At 48.6% G+C, this 18,204-nt stretch overlaps 1 long non-coding RNA gene across 1 annotated transcript; it reads left to right on the top strand.

Moving 5' to 3' along the window:
* Positions 1-6: 6 nt before the first annotated feature.
* LOC142465776 (uncharacterized) lies at positions 7-4,357 on the top strand. The gene is made up of 3 exons (XR_012787970.1): positions 7-566; positions 742-802; positions 2,158-4,357. It is a non-coding gene; the product is annotated as an uncharacterized LOC142465776 (long non-coding RNA).
* Positions 4,358-18,204: the final 13,847 nt, after the last annotated feature.

The raw sequence follows: 18,204 nt of genomic DNA, 5'->3' as shown, positions 1-18,204 counted from the left end.
GCCATTGCGGCGTGGACCGTAGGAGAAAGAGATCCCACCATAGGAGAAAGAGATCCCACCGTAGGAGAGAGCAGCCTCCACAGCAGACACAGGTTTATGTCAGAACAGCAGAGGTTGTTGGTCAGAGAGCGGACATTCCAGAGGGCACAGGTTGGGGAGGCGAGGGCGAGGGCAGGTGTGTATATGGCCAGGAGTAGGAAAGATCCCCAGCAGCAAGGCGATCCATATATACTCCTACACGTCTTAGTCCAGGTATATGCATATAGTGTGTATGTGTGTGTCACACACCCCATATATACTCCTACAACGTGTGTGTGTGTGTGTGTGTGTGTGCGCATCACACACCCCATATATACTCCTGCACGCATCTCTCTCCCTCTCAGGCTCCTGCTGGTGAATGACGAGCAGTTTATCAGGAATGCCACGACCGAAGAGATCCGGAAAGCATTTGCGACCCCGGCGCCCACGCCTTCCAGCAGCCCTGTGCCCGTCCTGGCCCCCGCCCCGCAGGACATGCTGCAGGCCTTCACTCTCTTCTCTGGCATGAACGCAGAGTGGTCTCAGAAGTGAGAGGAGCTCCCGTCATTGTCTGTCTCGCTACTAATGTCTCATTCACTGTCTGTCTCACACTAGCAATGTCTCTCATTCACTGTCTGTCTCACACTACCCATGTCTCATTCACGGTCGGTCTCATACTACCCATGTCTGTCTCATTCATGGTTGGTCTGTCTCTCTCTCCAGGTGTCTGCAGGATAATGGTTGGGACTTTGAGCAGGCGGCTCAGATCTTCATGAAGCTAAAGGTGAGTAATGGGGATGGGGGGCTCTCATTCCCTCTCCCTCTGCTCTTTCCCCCTCTCCCTTCTGCTCTTCCCCCTCTCCCTTCTGCTCTTTCCCCCTCTCCCTTATGCTCCCGCTTTCCGTCCCCCCTCTCCCTTATTCTCTCTACTCACTCATTCTCTCTCCCCCTCCCTTATTCTCTATCCGCCCCTCCCTCCCTTATTCTCTATCCCCCCTCCCTCCCTTATTCTCTATCCCCCCTCCCTCCCTTATTCTCTATCCCCCCTCCCTCCCTTATTCTCTATCCCCCCCTCCCTCCTTTATTCTCTATCCCCCCTCCCTCCCTTATTTTCTATCCCTCCTCCCTCCCTTATTCTCTATCCCCTCCTCCCTCCCTTATTCTCTATCCCCTCCTCCCTCCCTTATTCTCTATCCCCCCTCCCTCCCTCCCTTATTCTCTATCCCCCTCCCTCCCTCCCTTATTCTCTATCCCCCCTCCCTCCCTCCCTTATTCTCTATCCCCCCTCCCTCCCTCCCTTATTCTCTATCCCCCCTCCCTCCCTCCTTATTCTCTATCCCCCCTCCCTCCCTCCCTTATTCTCTATCCCCCCTCCCTCCCTCCTTATTCTCTATCCCCCCTCCCTCCCATATTCTCTATCCCCCCTCCCTCCCATATTCTCTCCCCCCCTCCCTCCCTCCCATATTCTCTCCCCCCCTCCCTCCCTCCCATATTCTCTCCCCCCCTCCCTCCCTCCCATATTCTCTCCCCCCTCCCTCCCATATTCTATCCCCCTCCCTCCCATATTCTATCCCCCCTCCCCCCTCCCATATTCTCTCCCCCCTCCCATATTCTCTTTCCCCCCCTCCCTCCCATATTCTCTCCCCCCTCCCATATTCTCTCCCCCTCCCTCCCTCCCATATTCTCTCCCCCTCCCTCCCATATTCTCTCTCCCCTCCCTCTGCCTTATGCTCGCTCTCTCCCCCCCTCTGCCTTATGCTCGCTCTCTCCCCCACCCCCCTGCCTTATGCTCGCTCTCTCCCCCACCCCCCTCTGCCTTATGCTCGCGCTCTCTCCCCCCCCCCCCCCCTCTGGCTTATGCTTGCTCTCTTCCCCCCCCCCCCCCCTTTCTGGCTTATGCTCGCTCTCTCTCCCTGTCCCTTATTCTCCATATTCGCCCCTCTCCCTTATTCTCTATCCCTCCCCCCCCCCTCTGGGTTATGCTTGCTCTCTTTCCCCCCCCCCCCCCCCCCCCCTCTGGCTTATGCTCGCTCTCTCTCCCTGTCCCTTATTCTCCATTTTCGCCCCTCTCCCTTATTCTCTCCCCCCCCCCCCCCCTTAATCTATGTCCCTTCGCTCATTCTCCCTTTCTCATTACAGGCGGAGGGGAAAATCCCAGACCATGCTTTCATCAAGTGACCTCCCCTCCCTGTGCCGCCGTATCCGCGACTCCTTCTTAATCCTCCATTCACCGCGGCCCTTCAGGCGAAGGAAGGAAGGGGGGTGATATCCTCTCTAAAAGGAGGTCTAAGAAGCTGCCCCCCCTTTCCTATTTCTGAGCTCCCCCGGGGTCAGTCCCCGTTTTATTATTAAACGGGCAACCACAGCAGGTAATGTGTATATAATATATACGCACCGCTCGGTGGCCCACGAGAGACCACACCTTAATCCAGAGGCCCCCCCTCCCACGTATGTTGAAGGCATCTTCTCCCCCCCCCCCTCCCTCTCCAGCAAGGGCAACGAGAGCCGCCTACTCGCCCTCTTATTTATTTGTAATTTCTCAGTGCGGTAAAGGGGGCGGGGCGCCCCCAGAATCTCACCACAGACCAGCATTAAAACTGTTTATTTGCTCCCGGCTGCAAGTTTAACCCATCAAGGGGTGAATTAGCCCGCGGGCCCCCCGCACTGCCTTGGGGTATATCGCCTTTTCTCCCCATTGCATCTTTTAATCGCACCTTCCCCCCCCCCCCCCCCCCCCCCATAGACCCCAGGGCTCGGGACGGTATGTGTGTGTGTACGTGTGGGGGTGTCGTGACCTATAGAGGAACCAGCGTGAAGACGTGTGTCACGGGCTTCTCAAAACTGAAATCCAAAATCGCATGTAACGCTTTCTAATGATATACCAATTCTCCCTTAGCAAAGCAGGAATAGGAACCTGGCTTTTCTTGAGGGAAGACACGGCCATTGAAATGAATGAATTCTGAATGTCCAGGGCTGAGATGTTGAACGCCCGCCGCTTCCCCGCTTCCCGGGGTGGTGCCATGCAAATTCAGCACCGCCGGTGCGTTTATTTGGTGCACAGGGGAGTGTGCCGGCCGCAGACATGTTATGGGAAGGGGCAAAAGGGGCGTGACTGCTGTGTGTTTAGAACACACCCCTTTCGCTGTGAGGGTCCGTTAACGTCAGCGGCCCGTACGCATTTGCACAAGATCATGGCGCATCTAGTATCAGTCTCCCAGCGGCAAAACCGGCGCAGCTCTAGAAAAACCGAGTAGGATTCGACAATTAACAAAATCTCATTGACCAGGTAACAGGATTTTTAGTTGATTCAGTTTTTTTGGGGCGGGGGGGGGGGGGGTGTACCGTAGTGGAGATTCAAATTGCAAGTGACCCTTTTATCTCTAGTTGCGTGAAAATTGGAACGAAGAGAGCTGTAAAGGAGGGTCCTGTACACGCATGGCAGTGAGACGAGGGGTCTGCGGCCCATGCGAACTCCGGTTCTTTTAGAGCTGCTCCGGTTTTTACTGCACTCCATCAGGGTTGGTCATACTCATTATTACTGTTCTTTTGTCCTGGGTTATTTTATTCGAATTTTGAGCTAAATTTAAAAGGCCTCCAAACGCCCTCCAATTCTTTTTATTTCAATTTTTTTTTTCAAACGTAATCTTTTTTTGCTTCCCGTGGAGAGGTCTGAGTATTTCCCCCCCCCCCCCTTTTTTATGGGGTGCAGTATGTTGGTTTGTCAACCCTTTGTGTGTGTGTGAGACTCGCTGGCGCCGTCGGGAGGGGAGACATATATTAGGGGATAAAGGAATTGTGGGATGTGTGTGATTTGAAGGGTTAACGGGTGCCGCCATCTTTAAATCTGCCACATTCGGAATTGTTTAGAAAGGCAGGTTTTGGCATTTTACCCTTTCATTCCCCGCGGGCTAATTGTGCATCAATCCACACTTTCTGTGGGGTATTAGTATGGGGGGGGTGGGGGAGGAGCTGGCAGCGTAACGGTTGTGGGGGGGGATATTATAGTGCAGGCGAGTTATGGAGGTGTGAGGTGTGTGCCGGGGTATCTGACCTGGAGACAGTTGGGTTATCTGCCCCTTGGTGGGAGAATGTGTGCTGTAGATTTGGGTTAGAATAAGATAAGGGGAAATATGGTGTCTCTTGCATGGGGAGGAAGCGTAACACCAAGGCAGCATGTGAGGTGGGGTAACTGTTCTTTATAGGGGTCAGTCTTGTATGGGGGAGTCATGAGGCTGTTGGGGTTATGGGTGTCTGAATGTGTGTGCGGTGTTGGTGGTGGTGGTGGTGTGTTGGGGCAGATGACAACAAAGCGTGTGTGTGTGTGTGGGGGGGAAATAACGGCAAAGCGTGTGTGTGGGAGGGGGGAATAACGGCAAAGCGTGTGTGGGGGGGGGGGGGTAAATAACAGCAAAGCGTGTGTGTGTGTGTGTGTGTGTGTGTGTGGGAGGGGGGAATAACGGCAAAGCGTGTGTGTGTGGGAGGGGGGAATAACGGCAAAGCGTGTGTGTGTGGGAGGGGGGATAACGGCAAAGCGTGTGTGTGTGTGGGGGAGGGGGGAATAACGGCAAAGCGTGTGTGTGTGTGTGTGGGAGGGGGGAATAACGGCAAAGCGTGTGTGTGTGTGTGGGAGGGGGGAATAACGGCAAAGCGTGTGTGTGTGTGTGGGAGGGGGGAAATAACGGCAAAGCGTGTGTGTGTGTGTGTGGGAGGGGGGAATAACGGCAAAGCGTGTGTGTGTGTGTGGGAGGGGGGAATAACGGCAAAGCGTGTGTGTGTGTGTGTGTGTGTGTGGGAGGGGGGAAATAACGGCAAAGCGTGTGTGTGTGTGTGTGTGTGGGAGGGGGGAATAACGGCAAAGCGTGTGTGTGTGTGTGGGAGGGGGGAATAACGGCAAAGCGTGTGTGTGTGTGTGTGTGTGAGGGGGGAATAACGGCAAAGCGTGTGTGTGGGAGGGGGGAATAACGGCAAAGCGTGCGTTTGGGAGGGGGGAATAACGGCAAAGCGTGTGGGAGGGGAATAACGGCAAAGCGTGCGTGTGGGAGGGGGGAATAACGGCAAAGCGTGTGTGTGGGAGGGGAATAACGGCAAAGCGTGCGTGTGGGAGGGGGGAATAACGGCAAAGCGTGCGTGTGGGAGGGGGGAATAACGGCAAAGCGTGTGTGTGTGTGGGAGGGGGGAATAACGGCAAAGCGTGTGGGAGGGGGGAATAACGGCAAAGCGTGCGTGTGGGAGGGGAATAACGGCAAAGCGTGCGTGTGGGAGGGGGGAATAACGGCAAAGCGTGCGTGTGGGAGGGGAATAACGGCAAAGCGTGCGTGTGGGAGGGGGGAATAACGGCAAAGCGTGTGTGTGGGAGAGGGGAATAACGGCAAAGCGTGCGTGTGGGAGAGGGGAATAACGGCAAAGCGTGTGTGCGTGTGTTTGTCAATAGTTCGTGTAGGTAGTGGGGTAGCAGTGCCATCTTATGGGTGGGAAGGGCTAACACATTGGTGTGTGCCACCAGTTGTGGGTTGGGGGGGTAGTTGTTGAGGTGGTGGTGGGGGGGGGGGATTAGTAAGGGGCAGATTATAGGGTTTTTGTTATGTAGGGTGATGGGAAGACCTGTGTGATTTGTGGGGGAGGGTGTTTGGTTATTTGGATTGAAAGGTAGGTTATTTAACCCCTTCACTGACTCTTTCCAAGCAGTTAAATGGTGTGTGTCTTATCCAGAGGTTGGATTTTGGGGTTCGGATGATTTAACCCCCCTTGTCTTCCAGGGGGCCCCTTTATCGCTCAGTGCCTTATCACGATCTATGTATAGGTCTCTGCAGTGTTACAGGCCTCCCTGGCAACAATGGGGGTTAATCATTCTAATAACCAATCCTTAAAAGACCCCCTCACCCCGCACCATGTTGTGAAAGTACTGCACCCCCCAGAGCGTCGGGTCACCCCAACCCCTGCTAAAGGATATCGCAGGGTGTCGCTTTACCCCTTTCACAAGCCCATCTGTATAAGAAGTTCCCCCTTATAAACAAACACTGCAGTGTAAAGATGTGTCCCCTGTCCCGCCCCAGCGCCCTCCCCTCATATCTTACTCTCTCCCCCTTCCCTTTCATGCGTCTCAGCCATTTTGATAATTGTGTCCGTCTCGTGCGAGAGCTAGCTCACTGAATTGTTTAATAAATGTTTTTTTGTAAAAGTCTTGTGAGGTCTGATTGTGACAGACACCTGAAGAAGAGACTTGTGAGGTCTGATTGTGACAGGGCACCTGAAGAAGAGACTTGTGTGAGGTCTGAATGTGACATGGCACCTGAGGAACAGACCTCCTATTTGGAGAACATCAAACAACCCTCCTATTTGGAGATGCACTTTTCAAAACCGACCCAACTGAAGAATTAAAAGTTCAGCTGTCCATCTGAGCCACTAAACCGTGGCACGCTGCCACACCGGCTGTGAAATGTCCGAGCACAATGTCCGCACGCTCACTGTGGCAGGACGGTGACATACGGACGTGGGATGATTGGAACGAGCCTCCTGCAGACAGCGTGGAGAGTGAAAGAGCATGGCTGGCATTCCAGCCGGTGATAGTGTAAGGCTGAGTCCCCACTGAGCGCGCTCATGCTTGGAGAGTGCTCCAAGCATGAGCGCTGGGTGTCCTGCATGCATGCGCACGCGGGGGGGACGCATTGCGGGTAGTTGAGCACGCTGGAAAGTATAAAAAATTTTGTTGAAGCTCTGAGCGTGTGAGCCCGTGCACGAGCGTGCGCGGGGACTTATATATAGATATATGTAAGTAAGCACCGCCCGGTCAGCGCTAGCGGGGACGTAGCCTAAGGAACATCCGCTCTGCAAACAGGAAGTGAAAATGTTCTGTCTCAAAACAAACATGCGGCACATCAAAACATATACAAATTATACTTCTACCGGTGTCTCTTGAGACCAGGAAAGCCGGTTTCTAATCCGTGGGGAGATCCAAAGAAGTAAAATGAATCGGCGCCCTGCGGGTTTCTCAAAGAATGTATTCGACGTTTTGCCTGCTATTGCGGTCTCTCTCGCGAGGCGTGATTAAAGTGTCTCAAAAGTCCGATATAAATAGTCCCAAATTCCCAGGTGCCTATACTCCGCTGCCGTTGTCTTGCGCCTGCGCAGTCCAATCACGAAATCCTGTGATGTTTCCTCCCGTGTCTGACGTCACCCCGCACTCCGGCCCTCAATTGTCCGTGTTGCTGCTAAGAGCGATCCGCCCTCACATGATACACGGATCCCCTGCAGCAGCGTCATCGCCTTTCTGAAGATGAGATTGGCACGGTAGCTTGTGACAGGCTGTAATTTACACCAAAAATATATATAAATATATATATATATATATATATATATATATATATATATACCTGGGTTTGAACTGGGACAAGACTTAGATATGATAAAATATAATTTATTCCTTGATAAAGGTGAACACACAAAAAATGTACAAATAACAGCAAAATATAGACACTTAAAAGATGAAAATAATGAAAACAGTCCCCGCTGGACTGGCAGTTTCATTTAGCACTCTCCATCATGCCAAGACATTGCATGGTATTTCTTCTCAGCAATCAGGTAGCAATTCAGGTGATATCAGGTAACCATATAAGCAAACGAAGACCAAGACAGACGAATGAAGACTAACAAAGGATATATGGGGAACAGCAGTTTATATACCTTTTGACCCTCTAACCTTAACCTGAAGTACCTGTGATTGGTGGTCAATTATCTCCAGCCAATCTTTGATGGGGGAACACATTGTAGGACAGGCCCCCCTGCTAGCTGGCACATGCGCAGTAGAACTCTGGGGTCTCATTTCTGTAGCCCCCCACAGGCAAATGGAATGCCAGCCAGTTTGCCCATCTGGATCTCTAGCAACCTTTGCTGGATCTCAAGCAACCTTTGTTGGAAGGTGGTAACTGGGACACTTGGAGACTGCTCTGGTTTGAGCCTCCTCCGCCCTTAAATCATCAGGGAGGGTGACAAGACCCTTTGCACAATACTTAAATCCTAGATCGGGGCGCCTCTAGGGCCATCTGTTATCCTGGTAGGCAAAGGAATTTCTCTGAGTCTTTGTCCATACCTTGGGACACAGTATTAAACATAAACATATTAAAATATCCGGTTCTATTGGGTCTAGCAGAACCAAACTTCCCAGTTCTCATTGCCAGAACTGGGACACCATATGGTCCAAAAAGCGACGTGCTACGACCTATGCAATCGGAGTTACACAAATGCACATTAAATCATTTTTCACTTTAATACAAACATCTCCGCTAAAAAAGAAATCTCAGCTTTTCACTAAATCCCCATTGAAAACAACGGGCCGCTCCGCCATAGACTTTCAATGGCAAATCGCCGCCATTGAAGTCAATGGGGTTTTTCTACGGGAAAAGTCCCGAACTTCAAGGGGATCCAAACTCCGTCGGGTTGGTCCAGGAGGGTCAAGGATGGTTCTGTAGTGATGCCGGAGCATTGACTACAGATACCCCAAACCTTGATCTGCTGAGCCCTCCGAAACCGGAGCTATGGAATACAAAAATACAACATTTTCCACTTAGTCATTTTTTGGAGCCGTTTATGCCGCCGCCGGCAAAGCCTATGGCGCGACCCGCTCTATCTGGTTCGACCCTTATCGGGGGTCCAGGATTCGGGGACCCGGTGGTGGTCGAGTGGGGGGAAGCCTAGGAACTAGGGGCAAAAAGAATTTTATTTCTAGGTGCTCTAGAACTGTTTATTCCCACATCAATTGACGTTGAACTTGACTCAGGTGATTTTAACTCTTTTGAAGGACATTGTATCCGCTTTGCGGTTTGCGGTCTGGACGGCAGCCAACTTGTTCTTCGAAAGGTTACCTCGAGGCATCTCCATTGAAGTCAATGGGCCCATTGACTTTCAATGGGAAACTGCCGCTCTCCCTCTCGGACGCCACCTGCTGGTCTTTACAGGAAACAGGACTAAAACAGCACAATTCTCCATTGAAATGCATTGAGCCCTAATGGCGGCCAATGGGGACCTGCAAAATGGTGCCTGAAAAGGCGGGAAAACTACACAAAGAGCTATAATCATTAAAGGACTATTAACCCTTGTGCTCCCGGATGGATTCTAGTGTGTGTGTGTGTGATGCAGACACTGATGTTACAATACCACAGGGGAAACAGGGAAATACACATTTACAGGTTGTAACAGGGGTTAACTCACATTTCTGGACCTCAGCCCAGTTAACCCTTTGTATCCCTGGTGCGGTTAGAAGGTGGCCAATTGGGGTTTAACCCCTTTAATCCCGGGCCAAATCCTCTCCATCGTCACAGAGATGTTCAAGCGGTTTGGCAGGGATTCAATCCATCTTATTTCAAAAGTCATTTTAAAAAAAAGCAACAAGGTAACCTCATTAGCTACTTCTTAAGGCCTCAGGCATGGTGCCTCGGGCCGCGCTGATCCGCGCTCCAGCTCTGCCTCGCCTGATCAAACTGGAGCTTTTTTGTGTCCTGGCAGGCGAGGCAGTGAGCGCGCTTTGAGGTGTGGCGGGAGGCGGGGCTAGTCCCTCGCTCCCATTGGATGTGACCGCTCCCCCGAGTGGCAAATTTAAAATTTTCCTGTCTCCTCAAAATATCGGAGCCTCTGCACGCATGCGGAAGCGGCTGCTAAAGCCGCGCTGATGACAGATGCAGGGGGTAAGTGCATCTGCTCAGCGCGGCTCAGCACGGCCTCCTGTACTATGTCCCAGGCCTTAGGCCTCGGACACGCTTACCGCTGGCGTGCTGAGGCGCGCTGAGGCGCAGGGAAAGCGGGTGCCTGGCCTTGCGGTTGCTTACCGCACGCGCTGTCAGGGGGCAGCCCGGGGGCGGGCACGTCACTGGCCGGGGGCGGGCCAGTGACATCACAGAGCTGGTTCGCTCTCATTGGGCGAACCGCTCACGTGACCTGCCTGTCGCGCCGGCAGGCGGGGGAATTTAAAATTCCCTAAGACCTGCGCTTCCGCAAGCGCGCAGAAGCGCAGGTGAGCCCCTACTAAAGCCGCTCTAATTGCGGCTGTAGGGGCTCAGTGCTGAGCGGGAGCGCGCCTCAGCACGCTTCCGCCAGCAAGCGGTAAACATGGCCGAGGCCTAAGTCTTTTAGCATCATACAAGAATGCTGAAATGACATTTAATCTATCTCGAGAACTAATTATTTAAATAGAGTACTTAATCCAGAATAAAAAGGAAGATTTCAAACCTGAATAATAACGCTATATTGTGTATATACATATTCAGCATGTAACTAGTTAAGGAATTTTATAATTCTTCTGTGTATATACATATTCAGCATGTAACTACTTAAAATAGTATTAAGTTAGAAATGATATTGGGGTCATTAGAAATAGTTGGTAAAACAATACAATAGAGATCGGTTTTAAAGATTAGAAACACGGTTCATCCTATAGTGACAGGACAAGGGAGTTTTTTAAATGAAAAAAGAAATATTGCTCTAAAGTTGATCTGATTAAGGACATGGATGACCGTGAGATAAACAAATGATTGCTAGGTTAAGGAAACGATATGATTGCTAGGTTAAGGAAACGGTATGATTGCTAGGTTAAGGAAACGGTATGATTGCTAGGTTAAGGAAACGGTATGATTGCTAGGTTAAGGAAACGGTATGATTGCTAGGTTAAGGAAACGGTATGATTGCTAGGTTAAGGAAACGGTATGATTGCTAGGTTAAGGAAACGATATGATTGCTAGGTTAAGGAAACGGTATGATTGCTAGGTTAAGGAAACGGTATGATTGCTAGGTTAAGGAAACGGTATGATTGCTAGGTTAAGGAAACGGTATGATTGCTAGGTTAAGGAAACGATATGATTGCTAGGTTAAGGAAACGGTATGATTGCTAGGTTAAGGAAACGGTATGATTGCTAGGTTAAGGAAACGTATGATTGCTAGGTTAAGGAAACGGTATGATTGCTAGGTTAAGGAAACGGTATGATTGCTAGGTTAAGGAAACGATATGATTGCTAGGTTAAGGAAACGGTATGATTGCTAGGTTAAGGAAACGGTATGATTGCTAGTTTAAGGAAACGGTATGATTGCTAGGTTAAGGAAACGGTATGATTGCTAGGTTAAGGAAACGGTATGATTGCTAGGTTAAGGAAACGGTATGATTGCTAGGTTAAGGAAACGGTATGATTGCTAGGTTAAGGAAACGATATGATTGCTAGGTTAAGGAAACGGTATGATTGCTAGGTTAAGGAAACGGTATGATTGCTAGGTTAAGGAAACGGTATGATTGATAGGTTAAGGAAACGGTATGATTGCTAGGTTAAGGAAACGATATGATTGCTAGGTTAAGGAAACGGTATGATTGCTAGGTTAAGGAAACGGTATGATTGCTAGGTTAAGGAAACGGTATGATTGCTAGGTTAAGCAAACGGTATGATTGCTAGGTTAAGGAAACGGTATGATTGCTAGGTTAAGGAAACGGTATGATTGCTAGGTTAAGGAAACGGTATGATTGCTAGGTTAAGGAAACGGTATGATTGCTAGGTTAAGGAAACGGTATGATTGCTAGGTTAAGGAAACGATATGATTGCTAGGTTAAGGAAACGGTATGATTGCTAGGTTAAGGAAACGGTATGATTGCTAGGTTAAGGAAACGGTATGATTGCTAGGTTAAGGAAAAGATATGATTGCTAGGTTAAGGAAACGATATGACTGCTAGGTTAAGGAAACGGTATGATTGCTAGGTTAAGGAAACGGTATGATTGCTAGGTTAAGGAAACGGTATGATTGCTAGGTTAAGGAAACGGTATGATTGCTAGGTTAAGGAAACGGTATGATTGCTAGGTTAAGGAAACGATATGATTGCTAGGTTAAGGAAACGGTATGATTGCTAGGTTAAGGAAACGGTATGATTGCTAGGTTAAGGAAACGGTATGATTGCTAGGTTAAGGAAACGGTATGATTGCTAGGTTAAGGAAACGGTATGATTGCTAGGTTAAGGAAACGGTATGATTGCTAGGTTAAGGAAACGATATGATTGCTAGGTTAAGGAAACGGTATGATTGCTAGGTTAAGGAAACGGTATGATTGCTAGGTTAAGGAAACGGTATGATTGCTAGGTTAAGGAAACGGTATGATTGCTAGGTTAAGGAAACGGTATGATTGCTAGGTTAAGGAAACGGTATGATTGCTAGGTTAAGGAAACGGTATGATTGCTAGGTTAAGGAAACGGTATGATTGCTAGGTTAAGGAAACGGTATGATTGCTAGGTTAAGGAAACGGTATGATTGCTAGGTTAAGGAAACGGTATGATTGCTAGGTTAAGGAAACGGTATGATTGCTAGGTTAAGGAAACGGTATGATTGCTAGGTTAAGGAAACGGTATGATTGCTAGGTTAAGGAAACGGTATGATTGCTAGGTTAAGGAAACGGTATGATTGCTAGGTTAAGGAAACGGTATGATTGCTAGGTTAAGGAAACGGTATGATTGCTAGGTTAAGGAAACGGTATGATTGCTAGGTTAAGGAAACGGTATGATTGCTAGGTTAAGGAAACGGTATGATTGCTAGGTTAAGGAAACGGTATGATTGCTAGGTTAAGGAAACGGTATGATTGCTAGGTTAAGGAAACGGTATGATTGCTAGGTTAAGGAAACGGTATGATTGCTAGGTTAAGGAAACGGTATGATTGCTAGGTTAAGGAAACGGTATGATTGCTAGGTTAAGGAAACGGTATGATTGCTAGGTTAAGGAAACGGTATGATTGCTAGGTTAAGGAAACGGTATGATTGCTAGGTTAAGGAAACGGTATGATTGCTAGGTTAAGGAAACGGTATGATTGCTAAGTTAAGGAAACGGTATGATTGCTAAGTTAAGGAAACGGTATGATTGCTAGGTTAAGGAAACGATATGATTGCTAGGTTAAGGAAACGGTATGATTGCTAGGTTAAGGAAACGGTATGATTGCTAGGTTAAGGAAACGGTATGATTGCTAGGTTAAGGAAACGGTATGATTGCTAGGTTAAGGAAACGATATGATTGCTAGGTTAAGGAAACGGTATGATTGCTAGGTTAAGGAAACGGTATGATTGCTAGGTTAAGGAAACGATATGATTGCTAGGTTAAGGAAACGGTATGATTGCTAGGTTAAGGAAACGGTATGATTGCTAGGTTAAGGAAACGGTATGATTGCTAGGTTAAGGAAAATATATGATTGCTAGGTTAAGGAAACGATATGATTGCTAGGTTAAGGAAACGGTATGATTGCTAGGTTAAGGAAACGATATGATTGCTAGGTTAAGGAAACGGTATGATTGCTAGGTTAAGGAAACGGTATGATTGCTAGGTTAAGGAAACGGTATGATTGCTAGGTTAAGGAAACGGTATGATTGCTAGGTTAAGGAAACGGTATGATTGCTAGGTTAAGGAAACGGTATGATTGCTAGGTTAAGGAAACGGTATGATTGCTAGGTTAAGGAAACGGTATGATTGCTAGGTTAAGGAAACGGTATGATTGCTAGGTTAAGGAAACGGTATGATTGCTAGGTTAAGGAAACGGTATGATTGCTAGGTTAAGGAAACGGTATGATTGCTAGGTTAAGGAAACGGTATGATTGCTAGGTTAAGGAAACGGTATGATTGCTAGGTTAAGGAAACGGTATGATTGCTAGGTTAAGGAAACGGTATGATTGCTAGGTTAAGGAAACGGTATGATTGCTAGGTTAAGGAAACGGTATGATTGCTAGGTTAAGGAAACGGTATGATTGCTAGGTTAAGGAAACGATATGATTGCTAGGTTAAGGAAACGGTATGATTGCTAGGTTAAGGAAACGGTATGATTGCTAGGTTAAGGAAACGGTATGATTGCTAGGTTAAGGAAACGGTATGATTGCTAGGTTAAGGAAAAGGTATGATTGCTAGGTTAAGGAAACGGTATGATTGCTAGGTTAAGGAAACGGTATGATTGCTAGGTTAAGGAAACGGTATGATTGCTAGGTTAAGGAAACGGTATGATTGCTAGGTTAAGGAAACGGTATGATTGCTAGGTTAAGGAAACGGTATGATTGCTAGGTTAAGGAAACGGTATGATTGCTAGGTTAAGGAAACGGTATGATTGCTAGGTTAAGGAAACGGTATGATTGCTAGGTTAAGGAAACGGTATGATTGCTAGGTTAAGGAAACGATATGATTGCTAGGTTAAGGAAACGGTATGATTGCTAGGTTAAGGAAACGGTATGATTGCTAGGTTAAGGAAACGGTATGATTGCTAGGTTAAGGAAACGGTATGATTGCTAGGTTAAGGAAACGGTATGATTGCTAGGTTAAGGAAACGGTATGATTGCTAGGTTAAGGAAACGGTATGATTGCTAGGTTAAGGAAACGGTATGATTGCTAGGTTAAGGAAACGGTATGATTGCTAGGTTAAGGAAACGGTATGATTGCTAGGTTAAGGAAACGGTATGATTGCTAGGTTAAGGAAACGGTATGATTGCTAGGTTAAGGAAACGGTATGATTGCTAGGTTAAGGAAACGGTATGATTGCTAGGTTAAGGAAACGGTATGATTGCTAGGTTAAGGAAACGGTATGATTGCTAGGTTAAGGAAACGGTATGATTGCTAGGTTAAGGAAACGGTATGATTGCTAGGTTAAGGAAACGGTATGATTGCTAGGTTAAGGAAACGGTATGATTGCTAGGTTAAGGAAACGGTATGATTGCTAGGTTAAGGAAACGGTATGATTGCTAGGTTAAGGAAACGGTATGATTGCTAGGTTAAGGAAACGGTATGATTGCTAGGTTAAGGAAACGGTATGATTGCTAGGTTAAGGAAACGGTATGATTGCTAGGTTAAGGAAACGGTATGATTGCTAGGTTAAGGAAACGGTATGATTGCTAGGTTAAGGAAACGGTATGATTGCTAGGTTAAGGAAACGGTATGATTGCTAGGTTAACAGACTCCAGGCAGGAGGAGGAGGAGGAGCAGCAAACGCAGCAGCAGCAGACGCAGCAGCAGCAGACGCAGACGCAGCAGACGCAGACGCAGCAGACGCAGACGCAGCAGACGCAGACGCAGCAGACGCAGACGCAGCAGACGCAGACGCAGCAGACGCAGCAGACGCAGCAGACGCAGCAGACGCAGCAGACGCAGCAGACGCAGCAGACGCAGCAGACGCAGCAGACGCAGCAGACGCAGCAGACGCAGCAGACGCAATACTCTCCAGAAAACAGCCTAAAGACAAGTTCTCATTTAATCCTAACGGGGAAAAAATGTAATCCAAGGTATAAATGCAGAATGCCTCTCTGCGTAAGGCTGCGTCCATAGAGGGGGGAGCCGCGCTGACGCTCATCTGCGCAATCAGGAGCGATTGCATGAACTAGCAGACGAGCCGCCGTGTGCGATCGGGAGGCGGGGCACTGACGTCACTGGGTCAATAGCCCGGGAAGCGCTGACGTCAACATCACAGCGCCGTGACGTTGACACTGCTTTGCTCTGATTGGAGGTTTTCAGCCGACAGCGCGCTCAGAAACAGGTTCTGCTGTCGGCTGAAAATCCCTGCACCTCGGCACGCCTGCGGACGCTCGCGGGAGCCCCCTCTCAAGACATCCTCATTGAGGATGACGGGGCTCATCGCGGAGCGTCCGCACGGCTCAGCGCTGACTGTCCTTCTATGGACTCAGCCTAAGTAGGATTGTGTCTTTATCTGTCCCTGGCGTAGCAGTTTTCACATGTTCTATCCCCATCATTGAGATTGGGTGTTGGAGTGTATTACGATGCTTCAGTACTGTGGTTTCTTCTGCTCCATGGGTGATCTTACTTTTCTGTTCTATAACCCGAGTTTTCACCACACGATTGGTGTTTCCCACATAACATAGACCACAAGGGTATTTTATTAGATATACACCATGGGTTACCGTGCATGTGATCCTACTTCTGAGTTGACATGTTTTGACACTTCTGGGGAGGGTAAATTGATCTCTGGTGTTAAGGTTATTGCAGACCGAGCAGTTGTAACACTTTACGCACCCTACTTTCGGTGTACTTAAGAAGTGGGGAACATAATAATAGTCCTTTCTGTCAGCCTGAATCAACAAATCCTTTATGATTTTGTCCTCTTTTATAAGCAAATCCGGGAGGGTTCTTAAACACTTGTCCTACGCACGCTACATACTGTCGCAATCGCACAAATATATACATCGCCCCAACCGTCAGAGAAATAAAAGCCGCACGTCGCAGGAACGTGAAGAAACGAGTATTACAATCGAGAGAATCCAACGTTTCGGCCCCTATATCTGGGTTATAACTATTTAACAATTGTAGAAAAAGCCGAATAAAAGCTCAAGGAAAAGCACTGTAATAAGAAGTCTCTGTTATATCTTGGTAATGGGGTGATACAAAGTGGGATAGTTACAAAAGGTATACGATAATTGAGTTGAAGGGAGAAAAGAGGTCACGTCTGGGGTAATATGAGTACCTACCCTGGTAGTCAAATAGGGGCAAGGGCATTACCCCTACGTTGTAGCTGGTACCTCGTGTGTGGAGCCGCTTATGCTCCCTGTAGTTCATCGCCTCTCACTCAACTGGCCAAGTGCTGTCAGCAGGCGCTGGTTAAGGAAACGGTATGATTGCTAGGTTAAGGAAACGGTATGATTGCTAGGTTAAGGAAACGGTATGATTGCTAGGTTAAGGAAACGGTATGATTGCTAGGTTAAGGAAACGGTATGATTGCTAGGTTAAGGAAACGGTATGATTGCTAGGTTAAGGAAACGGTATGATTGCTAGGTTAAGTAAACGATATGATTGCTAGGTTAAGGAAACGGTATGATTGCTAGGTTAAGGAAACGGTATGATTGCTAGGTTAAGGAAACGGTATGATTGCTAGGTTAAGGAAACGGTATGATTGCTAGGTTAAGGAAACGGTATGATTGCTAGGTTAAGGAAACGGTATGATTGCTAGGTTAAGGAAACGGTATGATTGCTAGGTTAAGGAAACGGTATGATTGCTAGGTTAAGGAAACGGTATGATTGCTAGGTTAAGGAAACGGTATGATTGCTAGGTTAACAGACTCCAGGCAGGAGGAGGAGGAGGAGCAGCAAACGCAGCAGCAGACGCAGCAAACGCAGCAGACACAGCAGCAGACACAGCAGCAGCAGCAGACACAGCAGCAGCAGCAGACGCATACGCAGCAGACGCATACGCAGCAGACGCATACGCAGCAGCAGCAACAGCAGCAGACGCAGCAGCAGATGCAGCAGCCGCAGCACACGCAGCTGCAGCAGCAGCAGCCGCAGCTGCAGCACACGCAGCAGCAGACGCAGCTGCAGCTGCAGCACACGCAGCTGCAGCACACGCAGCTGCAGCACACGCAGCAGACGCAGCAGACGCAGCAGACGCAGCAGACGCAGCAGACGCAGCAGACGCAGCAGACAATTCATAGGGAATACTCTCCAGAAAACAGCCTAAAGACAAGTTCTCATTTAATCCTAACGGGGAAAAAATGTAATCCAAGGTATAAATGCAGAATGCCTCTCTGCGTAAGGCTGCGTCCATAGAGGGGGGAGCCGCGCTGACGCTCATCTGCGCAATCAGGAGCGATTGCATGAACTAGCAGACGAGCCGGCGTGTGCGATCGGGAGGCGGGGCACTGACGTCACTGGGTCAATAGCCCGGGAAGCGCTGACGTCAACATCACAGCGCCGTGACGTTGACACTGCTTTGCTCTGATTGGAGGTTTTCAGCCGACAGCGCGCTCAGAAACAGGTTCTGCTGTCGGCTGAAAATCCCTGCACCTCGGCACGCCTGCGGACGCTCGCGGGAGCCCCCTCTCAAGACATCCTCATTGAGGATGACGGGGCTCATCGCGGAGCGTCCGCACGGCTCAGCGCTGACTGTCCTTCTATGGACTCAGCCTAAGTAGGATTGTGTCTTTATCTGTCCCTGGCGTAGCAGTTTTCACATGTTCTATCCCCATCATTGAGATTGGGTGTTGGAGTGTATTACGATGCTTCAGTACTGTGGTTTCTTCTGCTCCATGGGTGATCTTACTTTTCTGTTCTATAACCCGAGTTTTCACCACACGATTGGTGTTTCCCACATAACATAGACCACAAGGGTATTTTATTAGATATACACCATGGGTTACCGTGCATGTGATCCTACTTCTGAGTTGACATGTTTTGACACTTCTGGGGAGGGTAAATTGATCTC

Source organism: Ascaphus truei, chromosome 14, assembly GCF_040206685.1.
Source record: "Ascaphus truei isolate aAscTru1 chromosome 14, aAscTru1.hap1, whole genome shotgun sequence".
Lineage (NCBI taxonomy): Eukaryota > Metazoa > Chordata > Amphibia > Anura > Ascaphidae > Ascaphus > Ascaphus truei.
This window is presented reverse-complemented; position numbering and strand designations above follow the sequence as displayed.